We start from the raw sequence: 6,328 nt of genomic DNA on the forward strand, positions 1-6,328 counted from the left end.
ATCCCACAGAAATAAATGTGGAAGGAAAGTCAGTAGGAGCTAGGGCATGAAATCCCTTCACCTTCTTCGAGAAATCTGCCCTTTCTTCAGGCAGCCAGCAGCTACCTAATGCGGAGGTACCACCACACTCTCAAAACAGCAGCAGGTACTTCCATCCCCTTCCACAACAATTTTACAAATCCCTTCCTCGTCCCCAAGTAAATGTTTGCAGGTTCAAAAAAAAAAAAAAAACCTGCATGAGAAATAAGGAACTGTTTCCTTACGAAGCAGGAATTGTGTCTCACATGGAGATTCATCATGTGGAAGAATCGCATTTTCTTCTCCTAGGGAGGCACGTTGCACCTTGACTCTTCTAATATACCTCTGTCAGAAGCGGTACAGAAGGAGCCGGCGGGTGCAAAGACTCTTGCTCAGTCTGAGGGAAACATCGAGCACTGCGTATCCCCTCGGAGGCTGAAAATGCTCTGAAGGATAACACACAAGATGCAGCGCTGTTCCTGGGGTCGGGAGGAAGCCCTGGGCTAGCTGCTGCGCTGCCTGGTTGCACGCCGGTCAGGCCATGTCTGTTTTGCCCCATGGCTTGCTCGGCTGGTGAGCTCTGCGGGAGAGGCTCTGCGCGCAGTGTTTAGCCCACCTGGGCCTCTTGGTGTTGCTCTAATGCTAGCAATGCATAGGGGATGGATGTAACGCCAGCAGCCTCTTGAGGCGGGGTACAACCCCATTTATAGTCCCTGTAAGAAACCTTCAGGAGCCCAGTGCTGTTGTCCTTGCTCTGACATGTGTCCACAGGCCAGTCATCAGCCGTAACCATGTGAATATTTGTGTTCTCTCCTGAAAAAGGGCAATTTTCTCTCTCTCTTGAGGACATGTTGACAATGAAGGATCCTCCTGGGAGCACTGGGTGGTAAGAACTGGAAGTTAATCCCCTGTCTGAGAAGATCTGTGTGCTTGTGGGGTATATATTCCACTCCAGTATTATCTGTTTTCTTACACGTTTCCAACTTTTTGACAGAGGACACAAAAACACAGCAAGAGAATGTGCAGAAACTGTAGCTGATTTCTTAGTTAAACCTGATTTTTCAACACAGGCAATCAAATCTCTTTCCTGTCCCATGCTCTCGCCCAGTAATGTATTGAAGCGGGTGATTCTTTTCTGTATTATATATGTGTGTTGTATATTTTGCTAAGAGATTTAGACCGTACCGTGACTCTTGTATCAACAGTGTGACATGACGTACATGTAATCCAACAGGTTGAGCTGACTGCAGACGCTTTAAAAACCTCTTTTCCTCTCCCTCCCTCCTTTTCACCGCATCAGTTGTAGATCCCAGCCTACGTGCCTTGTTGAAACAGCCCGATTGACCTGACATCCTCGCTACTGAGCATTTCTGATCTACAGCGTTTAAAGGGAACCGCTGGAACCTTCTGGGGAATTGCCTCTTCACTGCAAAAGGTCAAGAAAGGAGGCGCCTTCTCCCAGAAATTGTTTTCTACCTTGCTACTGCTTCTTCCACTTCTCCCTCCAAGAAGATTTGGTTCTCAAATCCAGCTGATTCCTAGGAATAGCTTTTTTTTATTATTATTTTTAATTATTCTGGAATAGTGCTTTATGGACAGTTTCTAAGGGCATGGGGGACCAATGTAAAAACTACCACAGAGCCTGAAATCTCATCGTCTTCCTCACACCCCTCAAGTGCAATAAAGTAGCTTCTGGCTCAGAATATTTTGGCATCACAAATTATCATTCCACATCCTCAGGGACCAGCCATGCCGAGTCCCAGCCACCTGTGTTAGGGGTAACTACTGCTAACATACTTTTGACTCTGGGAAGGAGGGGGACACTACAGGCCCCCCAAAGCAAAAGAAGCGAGAAAGAGGAAAATCCCACTGCTGACTTGCCCTTCCCGCACAGTGCCTATCAAAACGGGAGGTTGCTAAAGCAACAGTTTCTCCCAGCTGACGAGAACTAGTCCTGCTCATGGGCTTGGTGCTGAATCAGTACCAGTGCTATCAGAAAAAAAGGTGGAAAAAGCTGCTTCCTCCACTTACTAGCTTCGAGCGCTCAGCCAGCACCTCTGGGAGCAGTAGCTCTGCATTCACTGGGGCCTGGTCTCTGACAGTTCCTGCAGCTATCTGGACCCCTGGGGAGAGCTTCTCCACAGCTCCACTGGAACCATTCATGCAAATCGCCCTCTGAAGAACTATAAAGGAATGAGATATTTAGCATCAACCCACTCAGCCCCCACCGAAATAACTTAAGGCTGAGGTCTTCAGCAGCTTGAATGATGCTGAGCTGTTGCCATGGCAGCACACGGCTCTCAGAGGGGTTCCCGGGGTCAGGAGCACTCAAGCAGCTTCTCACCACAGCACCTCGCAGCAGCCATACCTGCGGAGCCTCTGCGGCTGCACATCCTGGTGGGGTGGCAAAAAAAAATAGCGCTTCTCCCCACCTTGCGGGCCAGTAACAAGAAGAGGAAAATACCACTGCCAAAAACCTGGCTGTGCAATCCGAGTCGCCTCAGAGCGCCAGGACGAGCTGGTGCTAGCATCTGTTAGCTTTGGGCTTGAGAGCAGAAGAGGGGAGATGATGGGAAGGAACTGCTCCACAGCAAGGGAAGCACAGTTGTGGGCAATCTACCTTGGCAGCCAGGTAGAAAGAAGCAGGTATGGTGAGACACCCCACAGGCCAGCATTCCCAGCTGGCTTCTGCATTTATTTCTATCAGCATATCAGCCAGCTAACCTCAGCGTTCAAAGTTGTTGCCCTCTGACAGAGAACAGCGTGTCCTGAACAGTCTACGAAAGGACACAGAGCTCCTGGGTGAGATATGCAGGTAAAGGGCTGGATACCAGTGAGGAAGATTATTTTTATTTGACAATTCAAGGTTTATTTGTTCCCTGTGTTGATACTGATGCCGATTCATTCCAGTTCAGAAGCCGTCACGTAGGGAGAAAGGAAATAACACAATCTGGCTCCCCTTTTTTGGCATCTGAACAACATAGTTCCTCCGGAGCACTCGAGAGGCCAGCAGCATGTAAATGCTTTCCCTCATGGTGACACAGACAGACCTTTCTGGTACTAGAGTAACCCCCTTCCTCCCTTTGACTAGTCACAGCTGCACGTACCTTTGGTGTAACATCATGGTTACGCAACGCTCACTCTCCCACTTTCCTCTTATTGTGCCTCTCCTCTTTGCGCAAGCGGCCCAGCCATTTCTCAACCCTCCTTTTCTGAGCCTGCACTGCTCCCTCTGGCATCAGAGGTGAGCTGGGAGCACCAAACACCGCTGAACTGCAGCCCAGGAGAGAGTGCAGCCCAGGAGAGAGAGTTTTCTCCAGTCTCTGCCCAGAAGGAACCTGGTAAGGCATGAATACGTAGGCTGCCCAGTGCACTCGCCCACCTAAATGACGCAGACTCTGCTGGGTTGTGTGCTAGTATTCACAACTGGATCTAGGCTGGCTGCATCTCTGGGCCCCCCTCCTTTCTAGGTCACCATGACTTCCGCAATCATCCAGTTGACCAGGACTAATGGAGCACAGATGTACTCTCGAGGGAGTGAGCGTGAACCAGAACCCTCATCTCTGGAACGCTTCCCAGGAAGAACCATCTTCTCACCATCACGTATCCCAAAGTACCTAAGGAGAAGACAGAGCAGGGAATTAAGCAGAAGAGTGAGTTCCTAGCATTTTCGCTACTCTTTCCCTTTAAGGCTCTCAAGCAGGATTTATGATCACATCTTCAGAGGAAAAGTAGGTAAGCAGGAAACAACCACAGTGAGATACAGATCTGTAATGCTTTAATTAAAGTCCAGGTAAACAGCGAACAGCAGCAGATCTCTCAAGTGTTTCACAAGCCTCCTCTTAGTCACTACTGTTTGCCTTGGAGGTTGCAAGGTGTCTAAGACTGCTCTCCATGCTAGCTTGTAGGGCATGGAGCACAACGGGACAAGCTGTCCTGGCTGTCAGGCAGAGCTGTGTACTGGTGCTTGTCCACAAGAACTGAGGGATCCAAGTGCATGGCAGCAATGAAAACGTGCAGCCTGCCAACATGTGACCAAACTCTGTCAGGGCAGGGAGAAGAGATGTTTCATTCCAGACTGAAGACTAAAACATATGAAAAAGAGAAAGGAGTCTTTGAAAGTGTGGGCCAGGCAGATTTCCCCAGTACAACAGGAAAGACCTATGTTTCTGATTTACCACTTTTGGCAGGGAATGTAGCCAGAATGTAAAATTACATGAGTGATCATAAGCAGAATTAAACAGTGGGGGGGTTCTGGCAGCACAGTACTGTCCACGATGGATAGTGTGGGATCCTCCGTGTGACCCTGACAACAAAGCAACAGCAGGAAGTGGTGTGGTGCTGCTGGCCATGGCTGTGATTGGCAACAAAAACACAGAAGCCTTTCTAATATTGCAAAGACAGAAATTAAATCCTTCTCCTCTTACGCAATGCTTGCCCTTCCTCTGCAGGGATCAAATCAATATGGAACCATGCAAAGTCAATGGTTTATTTCAAGGGGTTTTGAATTGGGCTTTGTAGGCAAAAAGGCATCAGCCTTGTTTCAGGCTCCATGAAGACACATCGGTATTTCCATTCCACATCTATTTGCAGGACAGAAATGTGACTTTGTTCCTCTTTAATCCTGTTTAAATGTTATACTATTTTAAAATAAAGTCTGCCAGGAAAAAAGAATGAAGTCTAGGGCTGGAATTATCCCTGGTGAAGACTGGGGATGCCACTTATTAGTGAATGAGAATCACCTCGTTCTCAGTTAAGAACAACCTTGTAGCACTAATGTCGTATTTCCCCATCCTTTCTTTTGGTGTGTATTAGTACCTTAGGCTTACTTCTGGGGTGGTGGTTTAAGCATGCAAACATGTGCATATGCATAGGCATACAAGCATGTCACTATAATACAGCTACCAAACCATCTAAACAGTATTAATATTTTACTGCGTGCCTTTCTGGAGGACATTAACAGCAGCAGAAAGAGAACTTTCACATAATTTTGGGAGAACTGCTACAGTTGTAGGCCAACTTACGTAACTGATTTAGTTCAACAGAATTGCTTTCTGCCTTTAATCTGCTCAACAGTTTATCTTTGCTGTCGTGATCGGTTGAGCTTTCTTTAAACCGTTATGGATTAGCGTTCTGCTATAACATGTTAAAAGCTTATCTTTGTTTATTTTTGTCAAGAATGGGGGAGGGATATCAGGTTCAAATGTTCAGGCAGCACTTTATGAATGGTTATTTTTCTTAAATGGTAATCACTATATTCAGGTACCAAATGCAAGGCACAGCTAAATGCTTCAGAGACAGTACTAGCGGCTGGAATAAAAGGATTTGTGAATTTGTTAAAAAAAAAAGGGAAAAAGAAAGAAGGAACTTCATAAATTTGCATAATTATTTTAATCTGTAAATACAAAATTTAATCCAGCATTCAAACAGTTCATCACAACCACCAGCTCTGTATGGAAGTCCAAAGAATAAATGCTCTGAAAACTTAATTAATGAGGCTGGTTGAGTCGTTTACTAAGTTTGCATTGTTGTTGCAATTTGGAGACAGAAATCCTGCCAAAAGCAATCTGTCATTCAACTGCAGGAAGATAGTACCCCATAACGCACATAAACCACCAAACAACTGGAACCTCAGCCACACCGCTGACAAAGAGGTGTTCAGATAATACTAACCAGCTGTTCAGTGAATTTTCACAGTGGATTCATCAACTACAAAAGTGGATGATCTATTAGAAGACTATAGTATGAATCCAGGTCCAAATTTCGACTATAAACTTGTTGAGCACAATACACTATTTTAAACCAAATCCAACATTTAACACACTTTTTTGACCTTTGTGTAATCTAAATGATTTGCAGATGCCAGCCTGGAATGGAGTGAGAGGTTGTGTTCCTCAGCACTGCCAATAATCCTCTGTGCAGCCAAACATTATTCCAAGGAAATGCTAATTCTGTGATCAGTTGTGCTGGCAGCCCTATGACCTCGCAACTTTCGTATTTAAAAGGAAGCAAGTAGGCACTTTCACATTTCTAAGAGCAACACAGACACTAGAGAAGTTTAAAAAAAAAGTGGTTAGTGGTGCTAGAAAAAAATAAAAACATAAACCTGGGAAAGTAATTCAGAAAAGAGGAAGAAAAAAATTGCAATTAGTGTGCTGTTTGTTTTCCTTTCTTATCAGGAGGGATCTTTATTCTGCACATTCCAATGAATGGCCATTCGCGATTAATTTATCCTCTTTCTGACGGCAAGTGGAGCACCATTCCAGAGTTTCAGCATTCCCTTGACGCCGCTCTGGTTAATGCTTGTGTG

Source organism: Vanellus vanellus (assembly GCF_965231255.1).
Source record: "Vanellus vanellus genome assembly, chromosome: 6".
NCBI lineage: Eukaryota > Metazoa > Chordata > Aves > Charadriiformes > Charadriidae > Vanellus > Vanellus vanellus.